The following is a 13283-nucleotide window of genomic DNA, read 5'->3' on the forward strand; positions in this document are numbered from 1 at the left end:
AATTGTAGGCAAAATTATGTGCTGTCACAATGGCGGTCTCTGAAGGGATAGTGCTTGCAACTCTCAATTTATAGGGCCTTAGGTCTCGTCAGAGGCAGATGCAACTTCGCCGACTTGTGCGTTGCAGGCGTCTAGGTATTGTGGCATTCCAAGAGACGAAGATAGAGAGCGAGGAGGAGAACGAGAGGGCGCTGCAGCCCTTTTTGGCAGATTTTAATGTCCTTGTCGCGTATGCTGTCGCTGTGAACTTGTCGGCGGGTTCATTTCTGTTTCTGCGAAAGACACTCCTTTGTTCTGGCCTAACTTATCGACGCCGAGGGCCGGTTGATATGTTGTGATCTTCTACTCTTTAGGGAGCAATGACAGATAATTAACGTTTACGCTTTTAATACTGTCACTGAGCCCACAAGTTTCTTTGATCACATAGCTAGCTTATCGGACAGTGACCGGCATCTTGTGCCAATGCGTGACTTCAATCGCGTTCGCGACACCATTGATCGTTCCGGTCCAGACGCACGCAGTGACAGGGGCGGTGAACTTTTGTTCCGTGTTACAGAAGATGCAGGGATAGTTGATATAGGAGCGTCCTGCCGTACTTCTAGGTCATTCACCCGTATTCTAGGGCATTCTCACGCTCGTCTAGACCAAATTTATGCATTTTGTACATTAGTTTCCCGCGGGCTCGTATGATAAACTATACCGGTTTCGTTTTCTGACCATTGCATGGTGGTAGCCCGGCTCGGAGGAAATGACCATTCAAAGTTTAGGCCGCAGTGGGAACTTTCGAAGTTAAAGTCATCGCTGGTAAATGACCAAGAATTTATCATTCGTGTGCGCTCACAGCTTCAATCATGTTTTTCGGGAAGTCTACTCTTGTTTGCCGCTTGGGAAATGTTCAATCAGGAAGTAGGTGCGATAGCAACTGACCTTGGCTCAGTTAAATCTTTCTACAGCAAACATCAGGAGCAGGCACTTAATACAAAACCTTGTGTAACCTGTATGAACAAGAATGTGAATCCCCAGGCTCATATAGGGATGAAATTGCTAGTGCCAAAAGAGACTGACAAAGGCATGATGAGGAACGATACAGGGATGCCTTAATTCGATCTCGTGCCAGGCGTACTTTGCACTGCGAACGCCCGACGCGGCAAGCTTCGCTCGATAAACATCATCATGCGACTGCAAAGCTGATTCCGGGATTAATGCGTAATGGCACATTGGTTAAGAGTACAAAGGAAGTCTGTATTCGTGGATTATTACTCGATATTGTTTAGGGCCACTTCTCCTGTGAGAAATTCTGACATTATCTCGCGTTTCACATCCCTGGTGACCCCTTTATCAGAAGACGATTATTCTGTAATTTGTAGCTCTTTCATGCAACAGGAGGTAGAAGTGGCAATCGACCAGTTACCTCTCTCAAAAATGCCTGGTCCTGATGGCATTTCCTGTGAATTTTACAAAGCTTTTAAAACGGTTCTTGCGCCTATCCTGCTAGATGTCTTCGCGATGAGTTTGACGTAGAGGCCCTTCCCGATACTTTTGGAAAACGTCACATCGTCTTAATTCCAAAGAGTACCGATAGCGAAACATTAAGCTCAGTGGATATGGCTATAGACCAATCACATTGGCAAATGTGGATTACAGGATTTTTGCCAAAATTTTATCAAATCGCCTACAGTTCGCAAGGTCGGTTCTCATTGGCCCTCCCAGACGAGCGGCTTGAGGGGCCGTACCATTCAAAGTAATGAACACATTGCACGCACAATCCCCGAATCCTGCTCCTGCTCTTATGATCAGGTTGTTTCACTTGAGGTCGACCTCGCAAAAGCATTTGACATAGTTCGTTATTTATTCTTGTTTTCGCTTCAGGAGCGAGCAAATGTTGGTTCTATACTACTAAAGCGGGTGAAACTTTAATATAAGAATTGTTCGACTCCGCTGATTGTAAATGGCCACCTCCCAAGCCCCGTACTAATCAACTCTTCTGTGAACCGAGGCTGCCCAATGTCTCCGCTGCTTTTTGCCCTTTACCTGAAGCCACTTTGTTTCAGTGTCTTTACGTAACAGTCGTATCTATGGCTTCCCTCTCCTTGGAAATGCGGTTAAAGTGCTTGCATTTGCTGATGATCTTGCGTTTCTCTGCGCTGACAAACCAATCATAGAAAAATTTATATCCAGCATAGAACAATTTGGCATCCTTCCTGGTGCTCAGATGAATCACTCCAAGAGTTTTGGTTCATGGGGCTCAACACCGCCCCTATATGCAAGAGTGGAATGCTCATGTGTGCCCTCTAAATATTTTGGCGTTCCACTACAATGCAATTAAGTCAAGTGCACATTACTGGAAAGAGCGAGTTCCAGTCGTCCAGAGTTATGCTAATACGTTTGTCCCCCATCGGCTTCAATCTTTGGTCTGGCTAGGTCTCTTCCTGGCGACAACAATTTACTGCGTGCTTCTGGTCGTCCAATGTGCTAGACATTACATTCAGCGTCTTCACCTAATATTTGAGACGGTTATTTGATCATGAAATTTGGCACCGATTCGACGTGATAACCTATTAGACCTGTTTGTGCGGGGGGGGGGGGGGGGGGGGGGAGGGGGGCTCGGCTTAGTGCACTTTATGCGAGGCAGATTTCCCATTTCTTCCTCTTTCGTGATTGTTCACAGCCGATTATTAGAGCATTACTAGAAGTTAATTTCATGAATTTGTTTCCAAACTTAGTGGTTTATTCAGGTTTTACTGACCTCCCCCATTTACTAGGATTTATGCAGTAGATTTATGCTTCGGTGCTGACAGTACGGTTCTCGAATTAGTACTTATATTCTGTTTCGCCCAATATTATATACAAGAAATTCATAACAATGCTTTTTCCGCCACCATTGTACCGTTCTTTATACCTTGGTCTTAGGGGTCATGATGTGCATATTATTTGCAACGTTGACGTCATAGCTATGGCTTGGCTGCTGAAACCGGAACAAGTGCGAGAAATAAAATCGACTGTACCTATGACATTCCTTTTGTGTGTGTGTGTGTGTGTGTGTGTGTGTGTGTGTGTGTGTGTGTGTGTGTGTGTGTGTGTGTGTGTGTGTGTGTGTGTGTGTGTGTGTGTGTGTGTGTGTGTGTGTGTGTGTGTGTGTGTGTGTGTGTGTGTGCGTGCGTGCGTGCGTGCGTGCGTGTGTGTGTGTGTGTGTGTGTGTGTGTGTGTGGGGGGTGGGGGAGGGAGAGAGGAGGAGGCGGAGTGTGCCTTTTACTTTGTTTTAATTTCGAAGGGTGTGAGTGGTTATCCAGTGAATATAGGTAGCGATAAAAGAGTAGGAAGGATATGTAGGCTCATTGCTCATGTAATTAAACTACACATTCCATTTCTGAAAGCATCTTACGGAGCACAGTAAGAAAAATAAGGGTAAAAAATATGACCCGGACGTGATTCGAACACGCAACCTTCTGATCTGGAGTCAGACGCGCTACCGTTGCGCCACCGAGTCGTTGGGTCGAGCGAACTTCTCGCACTTTCTCAAAGCGGCCCTCAAGCGTCTCCGTAGCATGTCGGTGTGGAATAGGTCGTTCTTTTCGGTTTTGCCCTCCGTCTGCCTCCGTGCGTGCGCGCACGGAGGCAGACGGAGGGCAAAACCCGTTAACATTTTTCGTTGACATTTGACGTTAAAATTTGACGTTACATTTGACGTTACCGTTAACGTCAAATGTAAAATATCATGGTCGCTCAGCCCGGGCAGGTGCGAAACCATCGATAAGTTGTCTGTCGATATCGAAAGAAAGAAGTCGAGAAAAGACGATGTACTTTGTGCTACACGTGTGGGAAGACTAAGAACTTGTGATAGGTTGAAGACTGAGCAAACGGAAAGAAACAGATTCAGCGGACGGACGATTTGAAAAGTAGTTGTCAATTGACTAGACGATATTTGGAAAATCGAAACCACCAAGAATTAAAAGATCAGCTCCAAAGAAACGAGTGACAATATGATTAAGAGAATTGTGTAGGCTATCGCAAAATGATGAGTCAGCCAAGGGGGATAGATAACATACACCTAATACTACTTTTTTAAAGATCAGATTCAGGCCACACCATATTAGATCTAAATTAGAAACAACAGATACAACAGAGCATTCGGCGCATTCACTAATAGCAATTAGGACACCGTTATTAACTCTAGCCGTTCGATCACTCCGGAAAACAACACATTTCTTTTGACAAATAAATAGTTCAATATTCCTCATTTTGCGATTTAGCCGCATTCCGGTTAATAATATAATATCAGCAATGCAGTCTTCTAAGGATGTTTCAGTATAACACTGAACAGTCGAGACTATTCGAAGCGCATCCATTCATATGATCCTATAGCTAGCATAGATACCATGCGACCAGACCAGAGAGTTCTGTCATAAGTTTCACTCGTGTTATCAGCTACATTTTCAAAGGAATTGCGGATTTCGCCAATGGCTTCTTCACTTTCATTGTAGCCGTAACACTTTCCGCCGATAAAAATTTTCTTATAACCAAGTTTGAAGGATACGCCGCCACCTTTGAATTTGCCCAAATTCGACTATTTTTTTTTGTGATATTGCGCGTTGCTGGGCCGAAGTCTCCAGTAACTCCTTCTCCTGTACTTTTCAACGACTCACGTTTTGAAAATACTAGTTCCTTACTTTTATAGTTTTCAAATATTTCCATAAGTTGTCGTGTTTTTCTGTTGACGACACGCTTGGAGTCTGTGTGCACTGGGAGATATCTGAACTACAAACATCAACTTTTGTAGTCCTGTTCATTATTTGAAACTTTTTTTGCTCCTATTCGGATGACGTTTCATCTGCATTGTCAGTTATTCCATAAAAAAAGAAAAAGAAAAAAAACAAAAACAAATGGTTCCGCCTAGACCGATCCTCTACGTCTTCAAGACGGGATCGGAGTCGCAACATTGTCTTTTTCGAGGCGCTCTACTGTAGCATGCAGGTCTCATGTCCTACTGCCAGTGCTCGAATACTGAAGTTTGGTTCTCTACATTTTGCTTGAAACCTCGGCGGTGATGCAGGCGTTGCGAAATCAGGGGGTAGACGAGCTGTACGTGAAAGTGCTGGAAGATATATATAGTGGCTGCACAGCAACCATAGTTCTGCATAAAGAAAGTAACAAAATTTCCATAAAGAAAGGTGTTAGGCAAGGAGACACAATCTCCCCAGTACTATTCACAGCTTGTTTAGAGGAAGTATTCAGAGACTTGGAATGGGAGCAGTTAGGGATAGGGGTAGATGGAGAATACCTCAGTAATCTGTGATTTGCTGATGACATTGCCTTGCTAAGCAACTCGGGGGATGAATTGCAAATAATTATTGATGACCTAGACAGGAAAAGTAGAAAGGTAGGCTTGAAAATCAATATGCAGAAGACTAAGGTAATGTTCAACAGCCTCGGGAAGGAACAGCAGTTTACATTAGGTAGCGAAATACTGGAAGTAGTAGGCGAATATGTCTACTTAGGACAGGTAGTAACCGCAGATCCGGACCATGAAAAGGAAATAACAAGAAGAATAAGATTGGGATGGAGCAAATTTGGCAAGCACTCGCAGATTATGACTAGCAGCTTACCAGTATCACTCAAGAGGAAAGTATACAACAGTTGCATCTTGCCTGTACTCACCTATGGGGCTGAAACGTGGAGGCTAACCAAGAGAGTTCTACTTAAGTTGAGGACAACCCAGAGGGCTATGGAACGAAAAATGGTAGGGGTAACATTAAGAGATAGAAAGCGTGCAGAGTGGGTCAGAGAAATAACTCAAGTTACCGACATTCTATTCGAAATTAATAAGAAGAAATGAACATGGGCAGGACATGTAGTGCGAAGAGAGGATAACCGATGGTCGCTGAAAGTAACAAACTGGATTCCAAGGGAAGGAAAGCGTAGCAGGGGGCGGCAGAAAGTTACGTGGGCGGATGAGATTAAGAAGTTCGCAGGGGTCAATTGGATGCAGCTAGCACAGAACCGGGTTAAGTGGAGAAATATGGGAGAGGTCTTCGCCCTGCAGTGGGTATAATCAGGCTGATGATGATGATGATGATGATGATGATGATTCTGCAATATTTCCCTTATTTATATCATTGCCTGTGAAACCGACTGCTGCTGTTGTTTCAGTTCTGACATGTTTACAGCAAAGTGTTTTGCGCTAATTCCAATCTTTTGGAACATTCGTGCATATCTTTCACGATTTGCAGTACTTGCGCAAGGCCTCCAAACATAAAGAACGGGCTTTATGTTTAGAGAAACACACTATGCGTTCAATTCAAGCTTGGCTATGAGCGTAGGTGTGTATATGAAGCTTTCGCTCGCCTCCACGGTTAACCACAGTTAAACCACCAGCTAATGCTTTTTATGAGACGATCCTCCGGATGTCCACAGGATCCAAATGAGCATCCGTCACACATTCGACAGCGGACGTCCGTAGTTCTTTTCTTCGACGCCTGTGGTCCAGCGTAGGCGCTTCGACGGAATATATTGGCCAATATTTCTTTTGGGCTTGCGAGTGCGCTCTTCCACTGCTATTGTGATCAGCTGCTGGACTATATACGCCGGCAGAGGGCGCAGGGCGGCTCTCAAGCTGCAACAATGCAGCTTTTTGCATTGCGTCCTCTCTCCTTTGTTACTCATGTAACCTTGTGAGAGTTAATAAAGATATCATTCATCATCATCATCATCGTCGTCATCAGTCCTCTCATCTCTTGAAGGCAGATCACAAGCGTTCCTAAAATTTTACCGCGATGAAATATGTTTGCGAGTGATGGTTTCAACGTTCTACTAAGGTCTTGTAAGGGATATGAAAAAGCTGTGACATACACTCTTTTCTCACATGTAATTCCGTTCCTTGAGGCAGATAGGCTGTATTTTGCATAATGAATCAAATTCGCGAAGAAAAATTATAGCGCTTTTTCATCCCTCAGGAGACTTAATATATGCAACATTACACGTCATAATTATTGCTTGGCATGGTGAAACCGAAACAAGCGGTGAACGGAAATCAATTATAACTATGATATTCCCCTTTTTTAAGGGAGGAAGACAGGACTTCCTCTTCCCATTGTAACATTTTCGAAGGGTGAGAGCGGTTATCCAGTGAATAATGGTAGGGATAAAAGCGTCGCAATGATATGTGGACTCATTGCTCGTGTAATGACACTATATATTGCATTTTTGTAAAAATCTTGCTGAGCGCCGTAAGAAAAAGTTAACATGACCCGGACGTGATTTGAACACGCAACCTTCTGATCTGGAGTCAGACGCGCTACCGTTGCGCCACCGGGTCCTTTTTCCTCTGTTGCCAAATTTATAATCAGATCTTACACATTAAGAACATCCCTCTACAAATACGCAACATGGGTTAAAAACCACGCGATTTCGGGCTGCGTGATCCATTAAAAATCAGGCATGTGCAGCAACAATTCCATTCTCGGAAGCCACTCAGGCACTTGGTGTTGTGTCTTGAAAAAATAAGTAACACTCGAAACGGCTGCTCGAAAATACTGCCCTATTTTTTTCGCATCAATGTCTGCATGCCTGAAAGCCATTCTGAATGGTGAGGTACTATGCAGGCCCAATAGCATGATCATGTCCAGCGGTAGCCCAATTCCCAATTCAAAGTCTCATTCCTGACACTGTTAGAAAATAAATTCAAAAATAAAGCGGAATGAGAAAATGCCTGCACCTGCGGAGCATTAACAGGCTTAAGCCAATCAAAATAAAATGAATTGGGCCCAGTCGGCCAAAAGTTTAATTTGGTGGAAAAAGCCAATTGAAAATATAAAATTAGGCACGGTAACGCGTCTATTTCCTGAGGGTTCAACGAGCAGAGGGTGGGCCGTCCTCGCAGAGCTGGTTTAATTTACGATTTTTTTTTTCAATAGAAGTGCCCGAAGAATTTACACACACGCAAGAAAAGAAAGGAAAGGAAAAAAAAGAAAAAAGAAATAATAAAAATAATAATAAAATAATTAAGAAAAATAAATTAATAAAAGGAAATTAAGTTTTATTGACAACATGATAGTGTAAAATTAAAGAAAATAAATAACTAAATAAAAACCACGCAAAAAGGATTTAAATAAACGTAGAAGATCTATGCAGATGCAGGTATAGGCTGGGTTTGTGAACTCCAATCTGTAATAAAGAAAAAAGGCGAAAAGGCAGAGCAAGACGTACACGACATAATACAATCGAAGTTATATGCACATATTATTTGGGAGAAAAAGGAAATAATAATAATAATATTTATATTTATACATCAGCTGTTCTGTACAAAATATGTACATTATTTAGATTAGAGAAAAGAAGTGATAAAAAATAATAATATTAAAGAGAATACTCATAACAGCAGTAATGAAATTGATACTTATATTTAAAATATTAGTAAAAAGAAAAATTAGAAGATAGGAAAATTGAAATATAATTATAAATAAATAAATGAAACAGGTGAAATGGAAAAAGTTAAAACGGAAATAAAAATCAATAATCTGATATGGTAACAGCTGCATTTCTCCATTCCGGAGAGGGCTGACATGAATGTCTGTCTCATATGGCCTGAATGACCCTCCCCAGAAAAGGAAAAACTGCAGGTACATTTTACGTGTTTGTGTTCGTGTGTAGTCAGGTAGGTTAGAACTAACCACTGATACTATGCGCATTAATAACGCGTGACATCTTTTGTCGTCAAGCCAACGTCTCCAGTTGGCCGTTGGTTGGTCATTCGGCAGAATGTTAGGTAGTCGAGACACCAAATGTGATGTGATGGGACATGATGTCAAGTAATGAAACACATCTCCCTCGGCATAATCGCATGGACAGGCCGACGAGGTAGTAAGTCCAAAGCGGTTAAAATACTTCGGGAAGCGACCGTGTCCCGTTAGTAAAGTAACCAACGGCTTCGCCGGAGGGAAATTTCGAGGTATGTTAAATACGTTTGGTATCCAATTATAAATTAAAGTATTATCATTGCTGTCCCGCCACCAGGCCTGCCATTTCGCTCTTACTGATTTTTTCAATGCCGTACGTACGAAATTTTTGGATTTAGCGGAATATCGAATTCGAATTGATTTATATGTTTTGGATGCAATTATGTCAGCTATTCCATTCCCTACGACGCCCGAATGAGCTGGGACATGAAATAGATTTACTGTGCGAATAGAGGCGACAGTTTTTAGAAGTTGTTTGATAGTATCAATTTGTGGGTCTAATGTGGAATAATTTGAAAGGGCATTGAGGAGTGAAAGAGAGTCCGTGTAGATGCGGACAGGTGTTCGTCCATTCTGATGCTTCACATACCTCAATGCCTTTTCAAATGCTGTTTTTTCGGCGCAATACACGCTGTTTGCCAATTCGACCCTAAACCGGCCTACTGACAAAATTCGGCCGGTTTGTGCAATTGCTACGAATGCAGCACCTGCTGCCGTGGAAGTATATGAACCATCCGTGAAGATATGGAGCGCCGGCAGCGACGCTTCGCCGCTGCCGCAACCATGTCCAAACGGACGTGTCCAAAAGAAACTACTTCCGACAAATGCGCAACGTGGGTTAAAAACCACGCGATTTCGGGCTGCGTGATCCATTAAAAATCAGGCATGTGCAGCAACAATTCCATTCTCGGAAGCCACTCAGGCACTTGGTGTTGTGTCTTGAAAACATCAGTAACACGCCCGACTACTGTGCCGGAGTTCCCGGGTTCGAACCCGACCTCGGCGGCTGCGTTTCGATGGAGGCGAAACGAAGAGGCGTCGTGTGCTGTGCGATGTCAGCGCACGTTAAAGATCCCCAGGTGGTCGAAATTACTCCGTAGCCCTCCACTACGGCTCCTCTTTCTCTCTTTGCACTTTCATTCCCACCTCCCTCCCTTCCCTTACGGCGCGGTTCGGGTGTCCACAGAGCAAGTGTGACAGTTACTGCGCCTTTCCCTTCCTGTGAACCAATTTAACTATAACACTCGAAACGGCTTCTCGAAAATACTGCCGTATTTTCTTCGCATCAATGTCTGCATGCCTGAAAGCCATATCCCGGATGGCCAGATACTGTGCAGGCCCAATAGCATGATCATGTCCAGCGGTAGCCCATTATCATCTTCAATTGCCCATAGCGGGTGAAAAGAAACTGTTTCTGACACGCCACGAATGTCAACAAACTACTAAAACACTTGAGAAGAAAACCAAAAAACATATGACCCGGACGTGATTTGAACACGCAACCTTCTGATCTGGAGTCAGACGCGCTACCGTTGCGCCACCGGGTCCTTATCCCTCTGTTGCCAAATTTATAATCGGATCTTACAGATTAAGAACATCCCTCTACAAATACGCAACATGGGTTAAAAACCACGCGATTTCGGGCTGCGTGATCCATTAAAAATCAGGCATGTGCAGCAACAATTCCATTCTCGGAAGCCACTCAGGCACTTGGTGTTGTGTCTTGAAAACATCAGTAACACTCGAAACGGCTTCTCGAAAATACTGCCGTATTTTCTTCGCATCAATGTCTGCGTGCCTGAAAGCCATTCCGGATGGCCAGTGCTGTGCAGGCCCAATAGCATGATCATGTCCAGCGGTAGCCCATTATCATCTTCAATTGCCCATAGCGGGTGAAAAGAAACTGTTTCTGACACGCCACGAATGTCAACAAACTACTAAAACACTTGAGAAGAAAACCAAAAAACATGTGACCCGGACGTGATTTGAACACGCAACCTTCTGATCTGGAGTCAGACGCGCTGCCATTGCGCCACCGGGTCCTTATCCCTCTGTTGCCAAATTTATAATCGGATCTTACAGATTAAGAACATCCCTCTACAAATACGCAACATGGGTTAAAAACCACGCGATTTCGGGCTGCGTGATCCATTAAAAATCAGGCATGTGCAGCAACAATTCCATTCTCGGAAGCCACTCAGGCACTTGGTGTTGTGTCTTGAAAACATCAGTAACACTCGAAACGGCTTCTCGAAAATACTGCCGTATTTTCTTCGCATCAATGTCTGCGTGCCTGAAAGCCATTCCGGATGGCCAGTGCTGTGCAGGCCCAATAGCATGATCATGTCCAGCGGTAGCCCATTATCATCTTCAATTGCCCATAGCGGGTGAAAAGAAACTGTTTCTGACACGCCACGAATGTCAACAAACTACTAAAACACTTGAGAAGAAAACCAAAAAACATATGACCCGGACGTGATTTGAACACGCAACCTTCTGATCTGGTGTCAGACGCGCTACCGTTGCGCCACCGGGTCCTTATCCCTCTGTTGCCAAATTTATAATCGGATCTTACAGATTAAGAACATCCCTCTACAAATACGCAACATGGGTTAAAAACCACGCGATTTCGGGCTGCGTGATCCATTAAAAATCAGGCATGTGCAGCAACAATTCCATTCTCGGAAGCCACTCAGGCACTTGGTGTTGTGTCTTGAAAACATCAGTAACACTCGAAACGGCTTCTCGAAAATACTGCCGTATTTTCTTCGCATCAATGTCTGCGTGCCTGAAAGCCATTCCGGATGGCCAGTGCTGTGCAGGCCCAATAGCATGATCATGTCCAGCGGTAGCCCATTATCATCTTCAATTGCCCATAGCGGGTGAAAAGAAACTGTTTCTGACACGCCACGAATGTCAACAAACTACTAAAACACTTGAGAAGAAAACCAAAAAACATATGACCCGGACGTGATTTGAACACGCAACCTTCTGATCTGGTGTCAGACGCGCTACCGTTGCGCCACCGGGTCCTTTTTCCTCTGTTGTCAAATTTATAATCGGATCTTACACATTAAGAACATCCCTCTACAAATACGCAACGTGGGTTAAAAACCACGCGATTTCGGGCTGCGTGATCCATTAAAAATCAGGCATGTGCAGCAACAATTCCATTCTCGGAAGCCACTCAGGCACTTGGTGTTGTGTCTTGAAAACATCAGTAACACGCCCGACTACTGTGCCGGAGTTCCCGGGTTCGAACCCGACCTCGGCGGCTGCGTTTCGATGGAGGCGAAACGAAGAGGCGTCGTGTGCTGTGCGATGTCAGCGCACGTTAAAGATCCCCAGGTGGTCGAAATTACTCCGTAGCCCTCCACTACGGCTCCTCTTTCTCTCTTTGCACTTTCATTCCCACCTCCCTCCCTTCCCTTACGGCGCGGTTCGGGTGTCCACAGAGTAAGTGTGACAGTTACTGCGCCTTTCCCTTCCTGTGAACCAATTTAACTATAACACTCGAAACGGCTTCTCGAAAATACTGCCGTATTTTCTTCGCATCAATGTCTGCATGCCTGAAAGCCATATCCCGGATGGCCAGATACTGTGCAGGCCCAATAGCATGATCATGTCCAGCGGTAGCCCATTATCATCTTCAATTGCCCATAGCGGGTGAAAAGAAACTGTTTCTGACACGCCACGAATGTCAACAAACTACTAAAACACTTGAGAAGAAAACCAAAAAACATATGACCCGGACGTGATTTGAACACGCAACCTTCTGATCTGGAGTCAGACGCGCTACCGTTGCGCCACCGGGTCCTTATCCCTCTGTTGCCAAATTTATAATCGGATCTTACAGATTAAGAACATCCCTCTACAAATACGCAACATGGGTTAAAAACCACGCGATTTCGGGCTGCGTGATCCATTAAAAATCAGGCATGTGCAGCAACAATTCCATTCTCGGAAGCCACTCAGGCACTTGGTGTTGTGTCTTGAAAACATCAGTAACACTCGAAACGGCTTCTCGAAAATACTGCCGTATTTTCTTCGCATCAATGTCTGCGTGCCTGAAAGCCATTCCGGATGGCCAGTGCTGTGCAGGCCCAATAGCATGATCATGTCCAGCGGTAGCCCATTATCATCTTCAATTGCCCATAGCGGGTGAAAAGAAACTGTTTCTGACACGCCACGAATGTCAACAAACTACTAAAACACTTGAGAAGAAAACCAAAAAACATGTGACCCGGACGTGATTTGAACACGCAACCTTCTGATCTGGAGTCAGACGCGCTACCATTGCGCCACCGGGTCCTTATCCCTCTGTTGCCAAATTTATAATCGGATCTTACAGATTAAGAACATCCCTCTACAAATACGCAACATGGGTTAAAAACCACGCGATTTCGGACTGCGTGATCCATTAAAAATCAGGCATGTGCAGCAACAATTCCATTCACGGAAGCCACTCAGGCACTTGGTGTTGTGTCTTGAAAACATCAGTAACACTCGAAACGGCTTCTCGAAAATACTGCCGTATTTTCTTCGCATCAA

General features: G+C 44.2%; 8 non-coding genes across 8 annotated transcripts; all 8 read right to left on the reverse strand.

Moving 5' to 3' along the window:
* Positions 1 to 3415: 3415 nt before the first annotated feature.
* Positions 3416 to 3487, reverse strand: TRNAW-CCA (transfer RNA tryptophan (anticodon CCA)). Its single transcript has one exon. It is a non-coding gene; the product is annotated as a tRNA-Trp (tRNA).
* A 3753-nt stretch (positions 3488 to 7240) lies between these two features.
* On the reverse strand, positions 7241 to 7312 carry TRNAW-CCA (transfer RNA tryptophan (anticodon CCA)). Its single transcript has one exon. It is a non-coding gene; the product is annotated as a tRNA-Trp (tRNA).
* A 2895-nt stretch (positions 7313 to 10207) lies between these two features.
* Positions 10208 to 10279, reverse strand: TRNAW-CCA (transfer RNA tryptophan (anticodon CCA)). The gene has a single exon. It is a non-coding gene; the product is annotated as a tRNA-Trp (tRNA).
* A 423-nt stretch (positions 10280 to 10702) lies between these two features.
* Positions 10703 to 10774, reverse strand: TRNAW-CCA (transfer RNA tryptophan (anticodon CCA)). The gene has a single exon. It is a non-coding gene; the product is annotated as a tRNA-Trp (tRNA).
* A 423-nt stretch (positions 10775 to 11197) lies between these two features.
* TRNAW-CCA (transfer RNA tryptophan (anticodon CCA)) lies at positions 11198 to 11269 on the reverse strand. The gene has a single exon. It is a non-coding gene; the product is annotated as a tRNA-Trp (tRNA).
* Positions 11270 to 11692: 423 nt separating this feature from the next.
* TRNAW-CCA (transfer RNA tryptophan (anticodon CCA)) lies at positions 11693 to 11764 on the reverse strand. Its single transcript has one exon. It is a non-coding gene; the product is annotated as a tRNA-Trp (tRNA).
* A 712-nt stretch (positions 11765 to 12476) lies between these two features.
* On the reverse strand, positions 12477 to 12548 carry TRNAW-CCA (transfer RNA tryptophan (anticodon CCA)). Its single transcript has one exon. It is a non-coding gene; the product is annotated as a tRNA-Trp (tRNA).
* Positions 12549 to 12971: 423 nt separating this feature from the next.
* Positions 12972 to 13043, reverse strand: TRNAW-CCA (transfer RNA tryptophan (anticodon CCA)). The gene has a single exon. It is a non-coding gene; the product is annotated as a tRNA-Trp (tRNA).
* Between the last annotated feature and the right edge of the window lie 240 nt (positions 13044 to 13283).

Source organism: Amblyomma maculatum, chromosome 1 (assembly GCF_055883805.1).
Source record: "Amblyomma maculatum isolate TAMU_Amacu chromosome 1, ASM5588380v1, whole genome shotgun sequence".
In the NCBI taxonomy this organism is placed as follows: domain Eukaryota; kingdom Metazoa; phylum Arthropoda; class Arachnida; order Ixodida; family Ixodidae; genus Amblyomma; species Amblyomma maculatum.